The following is a 21,596-nucleotide window of genomic DNA, read 5'->3' on the forward strand; positions in this document are numbered from 1 at the left end:
ATATTTCAATACAGGGATCAGAATGGGTAGTCCAGTCGATCATCAAGTCCTTTCAAGTCCACCTCGTACATCTCTCTGACATCCACTCAGTTCTCTCTGTCCACACAGACTCCACACTGCGCAGGAGACAGGACCGCAGCAGCCTCGCAGCTTCTCTCCACCGCTCTGCTTTTGTCAACTCACTTTATAAACTGCAGCTAGATGGATTTTTTTAATCCAAAAATGTAAAGCTAATCATGACATTACTGCCTACGCCCTTTCCTTGGCTCTCTGAATAAAGATAAATAAGTTATCAAAGCAGTCTGTAAGACCCTTCCTGTCTCTCCCACTCCTCTGCCCCTGCCCCTGCTCCAGCCGAGCTGGGCTCCTCTCAATACCTCCAGGTCTTCAAGTCCCACACACGCGCTGGTCCCTCTGTCACCCTCTCTTTGCCAAGTTAATCTTCACCATCTTGTAGCTCAAATGCCACTTCCCCAGAAGGCTTCTCCGTGCCCCTAAATGGGTTAGACCCTATGCCAGGCTTCCCTCAGCAACCTGCCCTTCCCCTTTATAGCCCTTTGTGATGCTCTGTTTTCTGTTATCCCTGTTAGACTGTAGTTCCTTGAGGATGGGGACATCTGCTTACTCTCCACTCCCCTGTCCCTGCCAGCACCTGGCACATGTCTGGCTATTCTTGGCTGAGATGTGGCATACCAGCAGGGACAGGGAGCAGAGGGGCAGGAGCATGCCCTGGAGCATGGTGGGTAATTAAATCCAAAAATGCACCGAGGATCACCGTGGTGAAGGTGGAGCTGGGCCAGTAATCTGTGTGTCGCAGGTGCTATGATTATCATTAATCCACCATCCTAGTTAAATTAATTAAACTGTTCATTTGCAAAGAACTTCAGACCGACTAAAAGTGGCAAAAATATTACAAATGAATTCCCGCACTTTACCTAGATTCATATGTACTATTATACATATTATATAGGTGTGTGTGTATGTATATTTCCTGAACCATTTGAAATAAGATGCTGGCATCATGACCCTTCACCCCTAAATGCCTCAGCAGGCATCTCCCAAGTACAAGGACATCCTCTTCCATAATCATAGTGGCAGTTACCACATTCAGGAAACTTATCATTGAAACAATCTTATTATCTAATTACAATCCAATTCAAATTTTACCAACTTCATTTGCATTTTTAAACATCTTAAACAATCACCAACTGAGAGCTAAAAACGGTCTAGTCAACTGGGCAGAACCTTGTGTCAGAAGTCGTCCAGAGTGGCAAATTATGAAACCCCAGTAACACCCCAGGGAAAGTAAAATCCCAGGTTTTCTCTCAACAAAAGCAAACCAACTCTGAGCACAATTCCAGGATCTGTTTGGCCTTTCAAAAATCCTCCAGAGACAACCCCCTTGGGCTTAAACACTTTAAATCCTATCAAACCCACCATTAATGCATTGCTAGGTGAGTCAAAAGCAAAGCACCCACTCGTTTCCAAATGCAAGTTCCATCTCTCTCATCTGGACCAAAGGAACACTTAGAAACCACATTAAAAAGGGCAGGAACAGGGGATTGTGGAGTATCATGATTGGTGCACATGGTGTGTGTGGGGTCACAGGGAAGACAGTGTAGCTCAGTGAAGACAAATAGGGACTCTGTGGCATCTTACTACTCTGATGGACAGTGACTGCAATGGGGCATGGGGGGACTCAATAATAAGGGTGAATGTAATAACCACATTGTTTTTCTTGGGAAAACTTCGTAAGAGTGTATATCAATGATACCTTAATTTTTAAAAAAGGGCAGGAACAGCCATTGGTCTCAGGACAAGCACAGCCAGGGGACACCTGGTAAATTATATAGCCCATGGGAGGCAGTTCACACTCGAAAGAGCAATTTAAACTATTTATGATCACTGACGGGGCCTGAATTAGTTATAACTTCCTAAGGAAAAGATCTTGAAATGATCACAAAGACAGAAGATGGCTGTTCACTGTTCACTGGAGGTCACAGAGGAGAATGAGCTATTAGTCTGTATTAAGGAGAAGCGGGCACTATGGTAATGGTGTGCTACTGTGTAATACAAATGCGGGCGGCTTGACCTTGACTGCCATTCAGTTCTGGGCACTTCATCTCAAAAGGAAATGGAAGAGGCCACAGGAGGGCCGTGGGGTGATTAGAGCATCAGTGAGGGCTCCAAACCTCTAAATGAGGAAACATTTAATTATACAGTCAGCTCATTAGGAAGAGGAGAGGAGAAAATGGACAGAGGTGTGGACATGAAAGGAAAAAGATTTGGATGTGACTGAGTGAGGCCCCAGAGGTTTTTAATTAGACTTTTATAAAACATCTGTTAGGTTGTTTTTCAAAGAGAATTTTCAGTGGATCAACAAATTCTTCGGAGGAGGTCAAAGGCCAAGTCGGCCAAGCAGTTCAAACACCTACGTAAATATGTGCCTGTCTGGAACTGAGAAAAAATATTAACCTTTTATGAACTGTGTTTTATCTAGAAAACTGAATCCCGAATCCAGTCATTCATGGCTGTCAGAAAAATTGTCATCAGCTAGAAGAGGTGACAGGATATTCCCTCTATTGCAAGGGTCAGCAAACCTCGGCCCACAGGCCAGTTCCAGCCTGTTGCCTGTTTTCATACCATCAGCCAGGTGAGAATGGTTTTCACATTCTGAAGTGTGAAAAGAAGTCAAAAGAGGAACAACAGTTCATGACATATGGAAATTACATGAAATTCACGTCTTTGTGTTCAGGAAGTTTTGTTGGAATACAGCCACACCCACTCCTTTCTGCCTTGCCTCCGGCTGTTTTTTGCACCATAACAGCAGAAGTGAGCAGTTGTGACAGACACTATATGGTCCACAAATTTAAACTATTCACTTTCTGGCCCTTTCCAGAAAAAAAATCTGCCCAACCCGGCTCTAATGTGTTGTGAGTGCTAAATACTTTCAGTGTGGCCAAGGCCCAGAACAGCTGTCAGGGCCCTGAAAAGTCTGGTCTGCAGCTGGAGGATCATTTATGTGTATTGCCGGAGTCCCTGGCCTGGGCCCCTGGGGACGTACCAGGTGGAGATGCTCAACAGAGGAATGACAGTAAAGGCACCAGAGGAAAGTGGAGCAGCAGCAAAGAGGCCCACATACCACGCAGCCCCCAATCAGGACTGCCCAGCCTCCTGCGAGCCTCCGGCAGGGTCCTCTCACAATCTGGGCCCTGGTGACTTCACAGCAGCATTTGGTGGTATAATGCCTCATTTGTCAGCAAGCGAAATGCCCAGGGGTGTGTAAGACACAACTTAATTTTACAGAAAATTTTCTTTGAAAAAAAATTTCACAAACTATAGGGGAAAATATTTTATTTATGCAGTACGGTGACTCCGTAAAAAATAATACATTCTTCATATACAGGGTACTCTGCTATTCCTAAAAAGCCAATTAAAATCACAGAGCTCAAAAGAAATACCTTGATATCTGTACATACAGATATCAGTGGAAATACACCTAAATCTGTAACATAAGGGGAATTATCCAAATTCTCTGTTCATCTGTGGGATCTCTGGTTTTTTGGGTTTGATAAGGAGAGGACATAAAACGGTTCCCCTTTGCGGAGATGTGTGTTGCCAAACTCTGCCACTAGGGGGTAGCATGACCCATTATTTCATCTCTTTTTTTCAGTTTTCCAAGTGTCCCTAAAACCAAGGTGCTAAACTAACTCCCAGGAAAACTTGTATAAAGAATATTTTATATTGTATGCATTGTATATAATATATAACATAGTATACATATATAAAATGCTATCAAGTGATATATTACAATATACAATTTGGGAGAAAGTAGAGAATGTGTCCTATGCACAGATAGAGAAAATCCTACCGGAGCACAAAGAATTCAGTTGCAATTCACAGGTTTAAATTTAAAAGAGAGCAGAGCTGCTTAACATCAAGGAACGAATAGGTATATGAGAGCCTTCCCACCAGAAATTTCCACCTAAAAGGCCACTTGACAGGCTGTGGAAGGGAAGGCAAAACAATAGTCATGGGATGTACAGTCAGCAGCCAAGGGATCTGAAAATTGCCAGGTCAGATCAGAAACCAGGGGCCGAAGAGCCAAGGTGACATGAGAGAGCCCTGGGGTCTTTGGATGAGTTCTGAACTGCTAGGGAAGCCAGGTCAAGGTCCCAGGAGCAGCAAATGGACACTCCAAATAGCTCAGGGGGTCACACATTCAGAATCTCAAAAATGTGACTTCAAGTCCATTTCCAAAATAAGACTAGGAGTGGCAGAAGGGAGATTAAAATTCCAGCCTATTCAAACTCTCTGAAACATAAAACCCTGAATGTTTGGGGGCAATAAATCCAGAAAACATCTCAGTCAGCTTCTAACATCTGCCTCTGGGGTAAGGGTAGGAAGCCCTGGAAATGAAGAGCTTCCCCAAATCTTGCAATCTCAGAGTGAGGACAGATCCCGGAGTGCATGTGAGTATCCCTTTGCTGCAGTCAGGACTAATGTTACCTTCTGCACAGTCCAAGAACATGAAACATCACAGCGTGCTTTTCCCATAAATCATTTCATTTCATTCCTATAAAAGACCTATGGGTAGGTGTTAATATCATACCTATTGCACAGATGAAGAGAGCTTAAGTCCCTTGCAATAGTGAGTTTGGGTGCCAAGACTTAGAAATGAAAACTCTTCCCACTTCAGAATTACCTGTTCTTTCCACAACACTGGCTGCCAATGAAAAGAGGCATTTCTGCAAAAGCCAAGAGGTGAGAAGGCAGGCTACAAGAATGAAAGATCTATATATATTAAAGAAAAAAAGAAAGAAACATAAACATGGATTTTTTTTCCCAAGGGCTAATGAGGAGCCAAAGGTAATGGAGAAAAAAAGAACAGGAATTGGGTTCAGAAGAGGGTGAGCGCTAAACTCAAAGTGTCAAAGCAGGGGTGAGGGGTGCCTGCTGCTTTAGGTTCTGCAGAAGTTTTAGCACAGTCTTTGCTTGGCCCAGGAATGGAACCAAGAAAAGTGTCTGGGGTATAATGAGATCTCAATAAATAGTTGTGGAAAGAATGCATTTGTTATGTGAGAAAAATAAATCCCAATTTATCTAAGAAGCTGTATGGCAAGTTCTCTATTCCCCGCAGCTGAATGTCATCCTGATGGGCACAGAAAAGTACAGATGAAGTGTCAGGGGCTGTCAAAGTGGGAAAGGTGAGTTGGCACAGGAGGGAGTCCGGAAAGGCTTCACGGAGGAGGTGGTGGCATTCGAGTTGGGACCTACGAGTCTGTAGAGCTCAATATGAAGAAACGGGAGGAAAAAGCTACAGCATGAGCAGAGGCAGAAGAGGGAGCAGGGATGGCTGGAAGAGTGGTGAATTAGTGCTCTTTCTGCAAGTTGCAGAAACCAAACCCAAACTAGTTTGAACAACAAAGGATGATCATTTACTCCAATGATTGGGAACTCAAAGAATTGACTCACTTCAGGTCTGTCTGGATCTGGGAACATAAATTACATGGTCAGAAGTTGGTCTCCGTTGTCTTTTCAGCTCCTTTTTTTTCTGCCTTTGTTCTTGCAGAGCTGTCTTTGAGAAGCAGACAAGATGACCAGTTGCAGGGTCAGGCTCACATTCTCCCAACTTCAAAACCTCCCAGGGAAGAGCAGTTGGGGCTTTCAATATGCATAAAGCAGCTCTCAACGAGACCACTGTTGGCCTTATTTGGGTCATTCCAGACTGATGCTGCACAAACAGGAAATCTGAAAAGAGGGATCTCCCTGAAAGGATGGCCTGAGCAGGGGCTCCAGCTGCCACATCCCGTGCAGGAGGAAGTTTTCCCAAAATGGGTTAGTGGCAAAGTGCTGCAGTGGAAGTAGGGGGGCTCTGAACAGAAACAAAGGTACAGCGTGCAAATTCAGTCCTCTTTGTTGCTGTACAAAGCTCCATTCTTTGCCTAATGACCAAAACCAGAGAGGTTCTGCCCTGCAAGGTTCCCAGCTGGTCCAAGAGCATGCAGTTTTGTCTCTGCTACTGAGCCTGAGTTCAGGGAGGGGCTACAGGCAATTCTAGAGGCCAGGCCTCCAGGACAGGATTCCTCACGGCCTCCCAGGGAAATGAGTAATGACAGGGGCAGCCATCCAGCTCACGGGACCATGTGGAATGCTGGATGTCACGCTTCCCAAGCCAGATTTGATTCCATTTCAGCCCAGAGAGAATGACACTAGCCTGGAATGTGCTGCTTTTCCCATCCCTCCGGCGACTTCGCTTCAGTGTGAGAGAAGGAGAAAGAGACAGAAACAGGCGTCTTTAACAAAAAGAAAATGGTCCCACATGCAATTGGAAAGCAAGGTGAAGGAATAAAAATAAGATGAGTGTGAGAGAAATTTCTGGCAGAGGCTGGCCTCATGAGAAACCTTGATGTGTCCCTTGGAGGGGCTGCTGACTGCACAGCGCGGCAAGCCCTCCCTGAGCTCACATTCTTCACAGCTTCAGTCAGGAGGAGGGATGCAGTAGCCTCAGATCAGGTGACCTCGAGGCACGTGCTCAAAGACAGAGCTATGCCTTGACACTCCCCAATCTGGTGGTACTCAAATGAACCACTTATCCACGACTACAGTTATGGTGTTTTTTGTCTATCCACTGGCTTCTGATTCCTTGGGGAACTCATCCTTCACAGTCCCCTTGGGGCTGTCACACATGGCTGGACATCACTAGGGGTGCTCCTTCTCAGGCTGGCCTTTCAGAGAGAGAGACTTCCTTCAGATTCAGGGAACTTGTCTCTGATCATGGGAGTTCAGGGAACAATCAGAAATGGCCCAAACAAGGCCAGTGGTGGTCTTACCATGGCCTGATATTTACATATTAGGAGTTTCAAGGAAAGCAGCTGTCAGCTTAGATTTGAAAGCCTCACAAAATCAGGGACAGCATTTCTACAAAGGCCTTTGTCTTAGGCTTGTTGCCTCACGGTGGAAGATGGCTGCTGAACATTCAGGCATCATACTTGCTTTCCAGCTGCTTCATTTTTTTTTTTTTTTTGGTATCATTAATCTACAATTACATGAAGAACATTATGTTTACTAGGCTCCCCCCTTCACCAAGTCCCCCCCACATACCCCTCCACAGTCACTGTCCACCAGCGTAGTATCCAGCTGCTTCATTTTTATCAGGTGAACTAAAGTTTTTCTGAAACCCATTAGCAGACTTCTCTGCAACAATGCATGTCTCCAGTATGCATCACGAACCACTTCTGGTTGCAGTGGGGGATAGGAAATGAGAATATAACTCCCCTGGTCTCCAGAGTAGAGAAGGGGAAAAGAGAAAGAAATTAATAATGGCTATTAAGCCACCTGGGAAGAGATCGGCCCTGCTCTCCTAAGGCCCTGGTCCCTGAGTGTCTTTTATTACAGTTTTTCACATGCTAAACCCCAAAGTGCCTCTGGGAAGGGACTCAGTTCTCACTCACTTTACCATTTGCAGACCCCAGCACATAACACTTTGATAAATATATGCTTGGTGGATGCATGTACTGCTGCTTGTCTGACTCTTGGGGCCTCCTGGCAGGCTGAGCAGATGAGCGGCTGCAGTGGCGTAATTAAGTGTGTCTCCTTCTTTGATCTCTGAGCATCCTGTTTGAAATTCAGAGTGGAAAGATACCAGGTATGGGTGCTCCCCTGCCTTGTGTAATCATCAGACAGGGTTAAGCCATTACTATTCCAGGTCTCCTGTGATCAAGAAAGGTTCCCTGGAAGGAGTGTCTATTTTATGTCTTAAAAGGCAAGCAATTGTGAGAATTAAGAATTAACTCTCCCTCTACTATCCCCTTGAAATGGTTAGAATAAAAGCAGCAGTGACATTACTTAATGACCCAATGTTGAAGAAACCCTGGATTAAGCCCCAGAGGCCCTTGCCTCCAAATCCTATAATACTGCATTAACGTCAGCTGAACCTGCAGAACCGGACTTAAATCCAGCCCTCGAATGCTCACCCTAGCTCACCCCTTCCCCACACGTAATCTCATTTTGTCCTCGGAGTGTTGAAAATAATGGTAATGCAGCTGCCATGGAAAGTGACTGTGAGCATTTTTCACGTTAGAAAGGCTCTTAATAAAGTAAAAGTGCTTTGAGTACAGAGGTCTCTGCCTTTACATTCCTCGCGCCTGGATAATAAATGGTGTGTTGCAGTTCCCAACTTTTGTGGCCCACTGCGTTAAAGGGGCTGGGCAGCCGCTGCCTTTCTCTGTGCACAGCACAGCACAAAGGTGTCTATATGTACTGGGTTTTGGGTCCAGATCTACACAAAAATACAGCACAGGATCAAGTCAAGACAGAACAAGTCTATGGCCCAAACCCTCTCCTCCAATGAGTCGGTAAAATAATAATAATAATAACAATGGTACTAATTACTATTTTTTGAGCACTTACAACATGCTAAGAACATTGCACATGTGGTCCTGTTAAATTCTCTTTACCTCCCCAGAGGCTGGTATTATCATTACCCCATTTTACAGACAAGGGAATTGAGGCTCAAAAAGGTTAAGACACTTACCCGTTATCTCAGGATGGGAGATCCTGCACTCAGACCCACGAAAGCTCCCTCCGTATTAGTGTTGGACAGTGGTTCTCATCTGGGGCAGTGGGAACCTTAGGGACCCCGGCCAAGATCAATTAGATCTGAATCTCTGGGCATGGGGCCAGTACACCAGAGGTTTTAGCTGCACCACAGATGAAGTGAGAAAGGCACCTCTCTTACAATCAGACTTCTGGAATCACACATTCTGGCACCACACCTGATCGTGCTTATAAAATAACACTGGACAGCCTAGGCTCCTAGTTTTTGCAGGTAACCCCACTCTGCACAGAACATCATACAACTACTAACTCTCTGGCACTAAAGAGCTGAAGAGGGTTCTGGTGCCCTCAGTTATAGTTGATATGAACAGACTCTGACTGTTCCAATTATCTTTGTTTTGTAATAAACACCCAAGACTGTATGGCATAAAACAACCACAGTTTTCTTTTGCTCACAAATTCTGTGGGTCAAGAATTTGGGCACAGTGGGGATGAGTCTTCTCTGCTTCACTTTGTCTGGGACTTTCAAGTTGGCTTCTGCGTGTACATGTCTGGTGTGCAGCTGGGGCTGAGGTGGCTGATGAATGGGCCAAAGACCTACACATGGCCTCTATCTGCATTGGGTTTCTTACAACATGGAGAGCAGGGGATTCCCAAGAGGGATTCTCTGGAAAGTGAGCTTTGCAAGAGGACCAAGTGGAAGCCACATGGCCATTTCTAGCCCTTCCACCATACTTTATTGGTCAAGGTAGTCACAACCTGCCAGGAGTTAACAGAAAAGGACCTAGACGCTATCCTTGCCAGAAAGAGTGCCAAAGAATTTTGGAGCCAGTTTGACAATCACCACACTATCCAAACCAACACTACTGCTCCCAAGCTTAGAGATAATACCCAGAGCCACAAGTGGCCAGACATGGGGTGGCCTCTCATCTAAGTGGAGACAAAGGAGTAGTGGGTGGCTTCAAAAAAACCACCCAGGTTGTCTCTCAAGAGTAAGTCCACCTGGCCCCAAGACGGGCACCCCAGAGGAGTCTCAGCTGCCAACAGCGCTTCACAAAAGAAAAGAACCCTCTCATCACTGTAACCTGCCCCCCCACCTTGATTGCCATTCCTCCTACACATCCCTAGGCTCCAAATCACCTCCAGCAAAACACCTGCTCCCACAAAGCGAGCTCTGCATACTGGCATGTCTCATTGTTCTTTTATTAAGACACATCATTCACAAACACTGCATTTCTTAAAAGATACCTTCAGCTGTCACTTACATAACAGAACTCGGCAAAACAGATGGAGCGCTCCAGTGGTGTCTTTGCCTAGGGCAGTATAAGCTGCTATCTCGGCACAGACACCTTGAATTACTTTGTTTCCCAGCAAAGTACCATCAGCTGGAAAGTTTGAAGGGGTGAGCATGATCATGGAAGAGTGAGTGGAAGAAGCGTTTCCTTTTCCCCAAGAAAAGAGAGCCACCTTCTCAAATAGATGAGAGAAATCTATAGAGCAACTCCCCAAATCAGCAGGAAAGGAGAAAGTGTGATGCTATCTTAAAAAAAGATAGCATAGAAAGCACATAGAAAGAAGGGGCATGCTACCCTAGACTTAGGAGGAAAGGGCATTTCAGAGAGAGGCATGCATGAAGACGGGGAGGCAGGAATGCGTCATGCTTGCTTCCAAAGCCTCAAGATGGCTAGCCTACCTGGAGTGGAAGGTTTGGGTGTGAGACTTGTAAATGACATTATTACTTCGTCTGCTCAAAACCACACCCCCACCTTCTTTGGGAAACAGCTCCTTAGCCATTTAGTTCTAGCCTTGGGATGGCTCCGTGACCCTGACGGGGCTAACCTTAGGAACCAGTCCTTTGACATCAGTGATTGGGCCAGGAATAGGCAGGTGACCCAGGCCAGGCCAATCAGAGACCCTGCTCAGGAGTGTTTCCAGCTAGAGTTGGCAGGAAGAGCTTGATTTTCTCTCTGCTCGTAAGAGGATTTAAAGTCCAAGTTCCTCAGCGAGAATGGCTCCACGTGCCAGCCCACCTCTTTAAAATGGCTTGTGAGCTTGGGCAGGTTCTTCAACAAGGTTCCATTTCCTCATCAGTAAACTGGAAATAACCATCTGGTAAGGTTAAATGAGAATGTAAATCATGTGCTTAGAATAGTGCCTAACACACTAACAACCAATAGATGGTTGTTATTTAAAGACAAAATCTCCAGAGCTGCCTACACCAGGGCTCCAGCTCTACAGGTGGATCAGTCCTCAGAGGAGACAAGAACAAGCAGCCCAGCCTGCCTTCCCCTTGCTAGTAGGAGTCAAGAAATTCTTTTTTAATTTAAGCGTGTTTTATTTTTACTTCCATCACAAGCACCTGAAAAGTGCTCTAGTGGTTCTTAAAAAATGAAACAAAGGATAGAAATACATCCAAATTTGTTTCCCTGATTACACGATCAGTCCATTGAAATGGTGTCAGTTTTGTGACCTTTTTGTTGTTGTTTTCCCCTAAAATTACTTGCTAAGCTCAAAAGAACACAAGCCAGAGGAGGTTCCAGGAAGTTGGGATAAGGACAAGGATACATGCTGCAGGTGTGGAGATATATGTGCAGGTGTGGAGATACATGTGTAGAAGTGGCCCAACAGCTTTGTGCATTCTAAATCCTGAGAACTCCCTGACCCCCTAGCACCTCTGACTCCCACTATCCAAACCAATGAGAGCCCAGGGTGCTAGGTCAGAACTCAGTTTCAGTATCCCAGATCATAAGTGGAATCAGAGAGGTAGAATCCTCATGAAAAAACAAATTGAAAAGCCAAGCCAGGAGAAGAATGCCTACTCTCACCACTGTAATTCACGTTGCTATGGGAAAATAGTCACAAAAATAAGTAAGAAAAATTATCATTGCTTGCAGCTGGTTTTGACTCTGCACCTGGAAACCAAAGAGAATCAAGTAAAAAAATAAGAGAGAGAACTATTAAAATCAATAGGAGAATTCAATAAGGTGACTACCTATAAAAATTTATATATGAAAATCAATAGTTTGCTATATACACACTAGTTTGAAAACATAATGAAAGAAAAAAATCACATTTCAAAAACAGCAACTCAAAAAGTCAAAAGCAGAGCAAAAAAAAGGCCAGGATTAACCCAATAAGGAACAAGCAGAGCCTATATGAAGAAAAACTTTGAAATTCTAATGAGGGTTTACATACATTTTAAAAGGTGGGCAGATGATAAGGCAGAGTGGAAAAATACACATATGGTGCCAGAGAGAGATCAGAGAAACCAGATAAAAGAGAAAATGGGAGCAGAGGTGGAAAGGGCAGAGACTGGAATTCTTCTTGGACCAACCATGCTTCCTGGGGGGCCCATGGCTCTGGGCATAGCTGGGGAGGAGCTGACCACATGCCCACCACTCATCTCTGAGGCACCACTCTATCCCTGAGCACATATTGCACTCTAGGATCTAAGATGTAGGGATAGACCTGGGGACTTGGTAGCAGTGGAGGGGGACACTGGGCAGCAGAAGCATCCTATCCCCAGCCAAAGGAAAGATCAGGCCTTCTGTTTCAAAATGCAGGTTTTATTATTATTCAGATACAGTGAGGCCAGTGGATCAGGAGACAACAGCCACTGAAAACAGTCTGTGCCTTTTCAACAGTGGTGCTGGAATAATTGGACATCCACATACAAAAAAACAAATCTGGACACAGACCTTACACACTTTACAAAAATTAACTCAAAGTGTATCACAGACCTAAATGTAAAACACAAAACTATATAACTCTGAGAAGATAACACAGGAGAAAACCTACATGACCTTGAATATGGCTTAACTTTTTAAATACAACACCAGAAGCACAATCCATGCTAGAAATAATTGATAAGCTGGACTTCATTAAAATTTAAAACTTCTGCTCTGGGAAAGACAATGTCAAGAGAATGAGAAGACAAACCACAGACTAGAAGAAAATATTTGCAAATGAGACATCTGATAAAGGACTATTATCCAAAATTTACGAAGAACTCTTAAAACTCATGTGGGGTAGAGTAAATTGCAGAATCTCCAAAATGTCCCACCTAACCTTAGTCTATTTACATATCAATAGGTGTTCACTGCTACAGCCTCCCAGCAGCCTTTGGGGCAAGGGGTGGAGAGATAAGGGCTATTCTCTCCTGCTCTCCATTCCTGGTACATAATTGGCCTGGTGTCTGTCAATCACCAAGGACCTGCCAGTGGAGTTCCTCCCAGAAGGGGCAGGTAGCAGCCCATGAATAGTGGCTGAAGGAGACAGTCGGGGCTGGGCCTATCTAGTGAATCTGAGCAATCTGTGAGCAATAAAAAATGGTTTCTCTCAACCTGCAATTCCCTTAACTTATTTCAGTTTCACCAGATTCATAGAGGGATTCAACCCAGGTAGGGAATGCCCTTCCTCCCTGGAGCCACAACTCAACACTAAGAAAGAAAGTAAAACAACACAATTTAAAAATGGGCCAAAGACCTTAACAGACATCTTACTAAAGAAAATATACAGATGGCAAATAAGGGTATAAAAATATGCTCCACATCCTATGGCATCAGAGAAATGCAAATTAAAACAACAATGAGATAATACTCCACACCTATTAGAATGGCCAAAATCCAGAACACTGACACCTCCAAATGCGGGTAGAATACGGAGCAACAAGAACTCTCATTCATTGCTGGTAGGAATACAAAACTGGTGAAGCCACTTCAGAGTTTGGTGATTTCTTACAAAAGCAAACATACTCTTACATAAGAACCAGCAGTCATGCTCCTTGGTACTCCCAAAGGAGATGAAAACTTATGTTTTCACAAAAACCTGCACATAGGTTTTTATAGCAGCTTTATTCATAATTGCCAGAACTTGGAAGCAACCAAGATGTCCCTCAGAAGGTGAATGGATAAATAAACTGTGGTGCATCTAACAACGGAATAGTACTCCACATGAAGAAACAAATGGGCTATCAAGCCATGAGAACACACAGAGGAACCTTAAATGCATATGACTACATGAAAGAAGCCAATCTGAGAATGCTACATACCACATGATTTCAACTATATGACATTCTGGAAAAGACAAAACTACAGAGACAATTAAAAGATCCTTGGTTACCAGGGGCTGAAGGTAGATGAATAGACTGAGCACAAAGGATCTTGAGAGCAAGGAAACTACTCTGTATGAAGCCATAATAGTGCACACACACCATCATTACACACTTGTGCAAACCCATAGAATGTACAACACTAAAAGTGAACCCTAATATAAACTATGGACTTTGGGGATTATCATGTGTCAGAGTCCATAGTAACAAATGCACGGCTCTGGTGGGGGATGTTGCCACTGGGAGAGACTGAACATGAGTGGGGGACAGGGGGTGCATGGGAAACCTCTGTACCTTCTCAGTTTTGCTATGGCCTTTAAGCTGCTCTAAAATAAATAAAATCTTCATTTAAAAAAATGATAATTAATTTTAAAAGAGTATTTTTATACTCACAGATCTCTAAGAGAAGAGGAAGGGCCACACAGGGAAGCCCAGGAGTCAGTCAGGAGGTTGACCGTCCAAGGGGAAAACTGGGCAAGAGCCTTTATTGTGGTGTCTGCCTGAAGAGACAGGTGAGGCAGGTTAAGATACCTGGTTTGAATAATTTCAGCAGGCCCTGAGGCATAGGGGCTGTCCATACTTGTGGTCCCTGCCCTGGGGTGATTAGGGCAGAAGATAAGTGGCCCAGAGTATAAGACTGTGAAAAAGGATCGGTTTGGGGTTATGGGCTCTGAACTGATTGGTTTGCAGGTGAGTTGTCTGCTATCTCTAGGAATTAGCCAATCCTGGCAAGACAGGGTCTCCAGGGTCAGCTAGGTGCCAGGATATCAAAACATCAAAAATACAGAAAAGGCCACAGTTAATACACCCTCCCGTCACACCTTCCCAGTTCCCAAAGCATTTTCACTTTCAGGAGCCTGTGTCTTCTTCACGACTTTCCTCTGAGAAGAGAAGGAAGAAAACCTGGTGGGAGAAACGTGTCCCAGACAGAGAAGAAAACTCTGGGAAACAAAAATCCTTGTGCTCCATTTTCTAAAGCTCAACTTGGATACGTAAACTACCCAGAGTCACATGTGGCTCTTTGGGGGCAGATAAAAGACAACAATTTGGATTTTCCAACTACCAGACCAGGACAGTTCGTTTTTCTCCCACAACACTCAATAGACAACTTCATAAATGTGTACCTACTTGTTTGATGTAAAAGATGGGGGTTTGGGGGGAGCATGTGAGGAATCTCCCCTCCTGGTCCAGTTGCCTGAAAATCCCTGCCTTAGCAAGGAGCTAAGGGTTAAAGGTATTGAAGCTCGTTCTCCTTTAAAATGTAAACACATAAACCACTGTCTTTCCTTAATCCTACAGCCCAAAGCAGTATTTATCAATCACTAACTTTTCTCCATGCTACTCAGAGAATGCTGACTTGGGACTTGTTTGTACTAGACACTGAATAAGGTGGAGATGGTGTCTGCAGGACACCTGTGTCCTGGGCTCGGTGTTTTTAGCTGTAAAACAAGGAAGGCTGCGTTTGATTATCTATAAAATCCTGAGGTCAGTGCCCCTCTTCCATCATAGAGCAAACTCTACCTTGTACACATCTTGGAAATCCTGGAGCAATAGACTCCTGCCTGGCCCCAGCTCTGACTGGCATTTTAATCCAAATCTCTTTGTTCTGTGAAGCAACTTTTTAGGGCTTTTTGCTCACTTAACAGGTAGATCTTTTTGAAGTTCTCATTTAAAATAATTTGATTTCAAGCAGGATGTGTGTGGTGGAAAGTCATAAAATTATTCATTTGAAAGTCTTCTTCAATTGAAGTGTGTAACAGCTCCCCCGAGCAAATCTCTATGCCTACAAAGCCCTTTTTCAGCAAGGCTTTGCCACTGTCACTGAATTGAGTTATCCTGACAGCCTTTGATGCTCTGGGTTTTTTTTTTTCCCTAAGTGTGCATATGAAAACTGAACGGCAACATAATTTAATTCTTCAAGATTTACTTTTTAATTCACCAGGGTGGTTCTTCTGGGGTACAGAAAGTTGACCCTATTTTCTCAAGTTGAAATTGATGTAGGTCAAGTAATTCTTAGAATTTGAATTAGGTATTTCTGCTTATCGGTTGAACTTCAAGCTTCATTTTCCAGCTGCGGGGAACATCTGTGCCACCTATGAGTCACAGATGACTTGAGGAAACCAAATGTGGGCAAAGAAGCTTTTCACAACTCACTGAATTCTATCAGTAAAATTCTTTATGATGATATGAATTGGTGTCAAGGTACAACTGTGTTAGGTGTCTGAATTCCTTTTGCAAAAGAAAATGAGATAATTACCAAGGACTAAAAATGTAATTACCAAGGACTAAGAATTACCAAGGACTCTGAACTGATTGGTTTGCAGGTTGAATTTTTACTGTTGAATAAGAAATCTTTCTGTAAACACTATAGCATATTATTCTGGAGTAAAAAATATTCACCAAAGGGGATTCTATTGAAAAAATGTGTCATGGAAAGTTAAGGGGCATCTTCCTCTTAACTCTGACATGCACACTTCACATTAAAGGCTCATTATTATAAAATGAGCAAGGGCCAAATCTAACTACTATAACAAAGCACCCCACTTACATCAACAAGGTGTTTCTCCACACAGGGATTGAGTTTGAGTATATAAATATCTCCATATGGTCTGTCAACTACCTTGAGTAATAAAAATATTAACTTAGATTCCCCCAGTGAAAAAAGGATTCTGAAGTCTTTAATCTGAAAACTGATTAAAGACTGAGAGCAGGGGGTGGGTGATGTAAAGGTCAAGGGCCTAAGGCAGAGCGTCACTCAGGCCGTCCCCCTGCTGCCCCATCCATGGGCTGCCTGCAGATACACTCACACCTTCATTCTTTGGCCTTCCAGGCACCCAGTGAATTAAACCCCATGGCTGTCCACTTGTCCTCTCATACTCCCAAGTTAGCACTTTTCAGGAGAACAGAGAAGAGCTGGGATGGATCCCAAGACCTGACCCCCAGGGGGATGTCAGTTTCAGGAAAGCCCTAGGGATTCAGACTGGACCAGGGCCTCACGAGAGCTTTTCTCTCCCCACCAAGTCACAAAAATTTCCCCAGCGAGAGAGAGAAGACTGGAACACCCTTACATTAATTTGATAAATACCTCCCGAGCATTATTTATGTGCCGAGCACTATCAAGGATTCAGGCATAAGATGACACAGGTCATGTTCCAGCACACATTAAGCACTTGGTATTTAGTGAGTAAAGAAAGAATCAGCTGCAAAAGATAACAGTGTGAACAGGAAGAATGAACAGAAAGACACGGAGCTCGTAGAAATCGCACAGAAAACATTTGAGGAGCTAATGACTGGCTAGGTGGAGAAATGAAAAAGAATGGAAACTGAACTATGGCCCCAAAAGTTTCCAACCTTGGGACCTAGATAACAGGAATACCATGGTAGCAAATAGGAGATTTAGAGAAAAGAAGTCAAGGATAATTTAGTTTTCAGTAACCGGAGGACAGTCTAGCGGACAGGTAGCCTACCTCTCCTCACACAGAACTAGCCCAGAGCTGGCACAAATTGCTTTAGGATGAATCCCCAAGGCAGCTCCAAGGGGATAATTCTGGAGGTCCAAGGTATAGGGTTATAGGAAAAGAAATTCTCATGGCTGGGGGTTTTACCAAAGGCCTTTATTTCAGCCACCAGTTTGATCCATTCATTTAAGGCTCACATTACCCAGATTTCTCTTAGATGGCCTCCAAATCTGCCTCTTTGTAATAGTTCAGTTAGATCATGTCATTTCCAGAATTTTATATTTCCATCTTTTTTAATCTATTTGTTTGTGATATCTAAAAACATACATTTTTCAGGTCTTTCTGCCTCCGTCCGGTGTTGCCCGGTCTTCTCCCACAATGGAAATAGTTGAGGTTCATTCGCTGGGCTTTCCTGAGACTTCACAGATCTACATTTTCTCAATTAAGAGGAATGAGGAAATCTGGTGTCTGGAATGGGAAGCCATGGATTCATTCAGGCTTACCCTATCAGTTATTCACAATTAACCAAAATGATCAGTTTTTCACAATTCCACTTCCAGTGTAGTGTGACATGTCCTCCCCCCTTTACAGTCCCCAGTACCCAGCCCTGATGATCAGAGTCTGCATTTTTCCCCTGGGAGCCTCCATCCCAGGTAGCAGAGGGGGCAGGAGCATGGAGAGGCTGTGGGCATAGAATGGGGCAGTCACTCAGCTGAGCCAGTGGCTCATCTAACTGGCCATTCACAGACAGAAAAGGGAAAAGAAGCCAGGAAGAAGCCAGAGGAAGCTTCGTGCTGAAGCACCTTCACCAGCATGTAAAAATGCCCACATGTGTCATCATTCTGGAGATTTTTGTGCTTCAAGTTCTTTTAGACAAGATTATCTCATCTACCCCTTCTGTCAATCATGTCCCACCTTTATAACCTTGCCTTCTTCATTTTCCACTTACATCTATCATTTTCTCAATATTTTTGTTTAAGCCAACTCACCTCTTATTTAAATAAAGTTACTTTTTAAAAAAGCCTTGTGTCACTGTTATAAAGAGAAAACCAGTTTCACTCACTATATAAATATGAGATAACCATTGAAATTAATATACTGAAAAATACTATGATTACATTCTAGCTAACTCTGAAATAAAGCCCTGCTGTCTGTTAAAGGGAGGTTAGCAAGTGCAGAGAGGCTGTTATAGAGAAATTCTCTGTTATAGACAGAGAAATTGAGGCACAGAGAGATCAAGTAAATTGACCAAGTTCATTTATCTAGTAGACAGTGAAGCCAGGATTCAAGCCTGGCCACAGTGACTCTCAACAGAATCCCTTTCTCATATTACTGAATGCTAGACATCTCCCACACCTAACATCCCCACCCCTTAGCAACCCCTGGCCAAGAGCAGCCCGAATCAGGAGGGAGACAGGCCAGCCCAAGTTCACACATTCAGAGTCAGAACAAGTGTGCACCACACAGTGACCTTGATCAAAATAGCTCCTGCTTTCAAGGTTCATCTGCCTTATGAACATGTATTTCTTCCGCAGCTCGCTCATCATTTCAGTTTCTAGGTGAGCTCTGCCCGCTGTTCTGTTTGTTGTTCAAGGAATGGGCACATTTCCAGGCACTTGAACATTCAGTGCTTAATTTTCAGCTTTACCATCTTCAGGCTTTGAGCCTTACCACAGGATTCCCAGAAAAATGGAGGGAAAAAAAGAAAAAAGACATCCCATCCAGGACCGACCCTGCAATTCTTTCATGGAAAACAGGAGGGAGGCAGAAAAAAGGAGACTCTCAGCCTCCCCAAGCTTGAGAACTGATTAAAGTGGCAGCGGCAATTCCAGCCATTTAAGAAGTACCGTCTGACAAGGTGCCCTTGGTAATTGCTGAAGCCAGGGTTGGCGACTTCGTATACTTGTGTTTGGATTAGTTAACAGTTCAATTTCCAAGAGGGACTGCTCTTAGAGCGAGTGAACTTGCAGCTCAGGACAGTCTGTGAAGTTGCCACTTACAGTCAATTTCCTCAGAGAGAAGAAAATGAAAAGGGGATATTTGAATATCAAGTGAGCACTTTCAATGGCCTATGTTAGTCCCAGGAGGATCACAGCGAGGTCGACAGCTCACATGCTGACACTACACTCTCCCAATTTGGAGTGGCACATTGTTCGTTAGAATCCAGTGGGTCATGATGATAGAAAATGTATGAGCTTGACCCCTGTCCCCACGTGACTCTCTACTTCACTGCTCATCCCTCACCCTCAGGTCTCCCTACCCCACCCCAGGCTTATCTCTCAGCCTCTCCTGCTTGAATCCTGTCCCAGCCTCTCAGCGAATACTCTTAAAGCCAACCTGATCATGTCCCTATTTTAAGGACAGGCCAGAACCAGTTTCTGGCATAGCCCTGCTAACCCAAATGGGGCCCAGGAAAAGACTTGTTTATAGAAGCTACATATCTTGCTTTGCTACCTGTGAAATTACTTATATAGAAAGCCAGGTCCTTGCAGAGGCTACACCCAGGCCACACCCTGACTGGACATGTTCACAAAATGTGCACAGAAACAGTCTAAAATAAATACAAAGCCAGCAAAGGAGAAGGACCGGGAGTCATTTGCTGAAGCGGATGGCAGCCTGTCTCTTGCAGCCCTGCCTGGAGAATGCCGTCTCCTTTTTGGCCAAGCAGTCTACACATCCCACCCACCCACGCCAACTGGCTGACACACTAACCACAGGAACCAGAGGATAGAACAGGGAGGAGTGGGATGCTGATAGAGGAGAGAGCCAAAGGGGAGGCAGAAGGAGCCAGGAAAGAGGGACCTTCTGCAGCTCTCACCCAGCCCTCCCGGGAGGGCCTCCAAGGGAACTGATGAGCAGCGAGGCAGAGCGCTATTTCCCAAGGTCCCTTGGGCTCACAGTGCAGGACAGGCAGCGCAGTGCCCTGGAACCAGACTCCCCAGGTTCAATATAGGTTTGACCATTTACTGGCTGGGTAATCTTGACCTCTCTGGGCTACAGTCCCCTCATTGGTCAAATAAGAAAGTAGGTTCCTCATTGGATTGTGGAGATTAAATGAGCATATGCAAGTTATGTGCCTAGAACAGTATGTGGCATGTAGAAAATGCTAGATGGTAAGGGTAACTTCCTGCTCTTTTAACACTAAATGCATCACTGAGATATTCTGTAATGCCAAGTCCACTCTACCCTTTGTCACTCAAACAGCCTTGCAAATGGCAACACTATCTTCCTAAAAACATCCAAGACCAGCTCCCCTTGCCTACTGTGCACTTTCTGACAACAGCAGGAAAGCCCTCTCCACCTTACAGTCATCCCCACTTCATCTCACACAAAGCACCGTTTCTGGCCGGTGGCCTCCCTCTATCCCATAATCAAGCCACACTCCTCTCAGCATTAAACCTTTGCTTTCCCAGTCAGGGATGCCTTTCACCCACCTCTCTAAATCCAAATCTTTGAATTCCTATGTCATTTAGGGATTTCCTTCTCTTTCATTTTTTGTCTTAGTGATTGCCCTCTGGCTCAATAAACAAAGCATCACTTTGTATTCCCTGCTAATTATTACCTGAGCTTCTGCCAAGCAAAGAGAACATAAAAAGGAATAGGCACTGACTGTGGTGGTTGTCATATCCCTTCATTCATTCATTCATTCATCAAACAAAGGCCATCAGGTGCCCACCAGTGCTTAGTTTCTGTAGGGAGTGCAGTGTTTTTGAACAATGAGCATTAGGATCACCTGAAGGGCTTGTTAAAATACAGATTCCAGAGTCTGAAGTTGGCCCGTGCATCTGCATTTCTAACAAGATCCCAGATGATTCAGATGCTGCTGGTTCAAGAGCACACTTTGAGTAGTACTGCCATGCAAGGCAGCCCTCCCTCGGTGACTGGCATATGATGCCTATCATGGTCATCTCCCATGTACTCTTCCCTCACCCTTGCATGCATTCCTGCTGACCCCAGGACCTCTGCACATGCTCTTTCCTCTGTAATACAACACCCCCCCCCATTAACCTCCATCTCCACCCTTCCTTGCAGAGTTGGTTCCTCATCAAAGTCTCCCCATCCTCACTCACACACACACACACACACACACACACACACACACACAGGATATTCTATTTCTGCTCCCTGTTTGTCTCTTTCATAGAACTCTTCAGAATTTGTATTTGATAGATATTTGTGTGTTAACTTGTCCCTCCCTCCCACTAGAATAGAAACTCCAGGACAGCAGGAACCATATTTTCTTCTTCTATATATTCCCAGTGCCTAGCACAGAGCCTGGAAGACAGCAAGGTACCCAGTAAATATGTTGAGCCATTAATTAAATCCTTCAACAAATACCAATTGAGTGTCTGTTCTGTGCTATTCACTGTTCTAGATGCTAGGGATACAGCAGTGGACAAAAACAGCAAAAAAAAAAACCTATTCTGGGAGCTCACATTTTCATGGGGGGAGTGATGATAACCAAAGAG

The sequence above is a fragment of the Manis javanica genome, chromosome 12, assembly GCF_040802235.1.
Source record: "Manis javanica isolate MJ-LG chromosome 12, MJ_LKY, whole genome shotgun sequence".
NCBI lineage: Eukaryota > Metazoa > Chordata > Mammalia > Pholidota > Manidae > Manis > Manis javanica.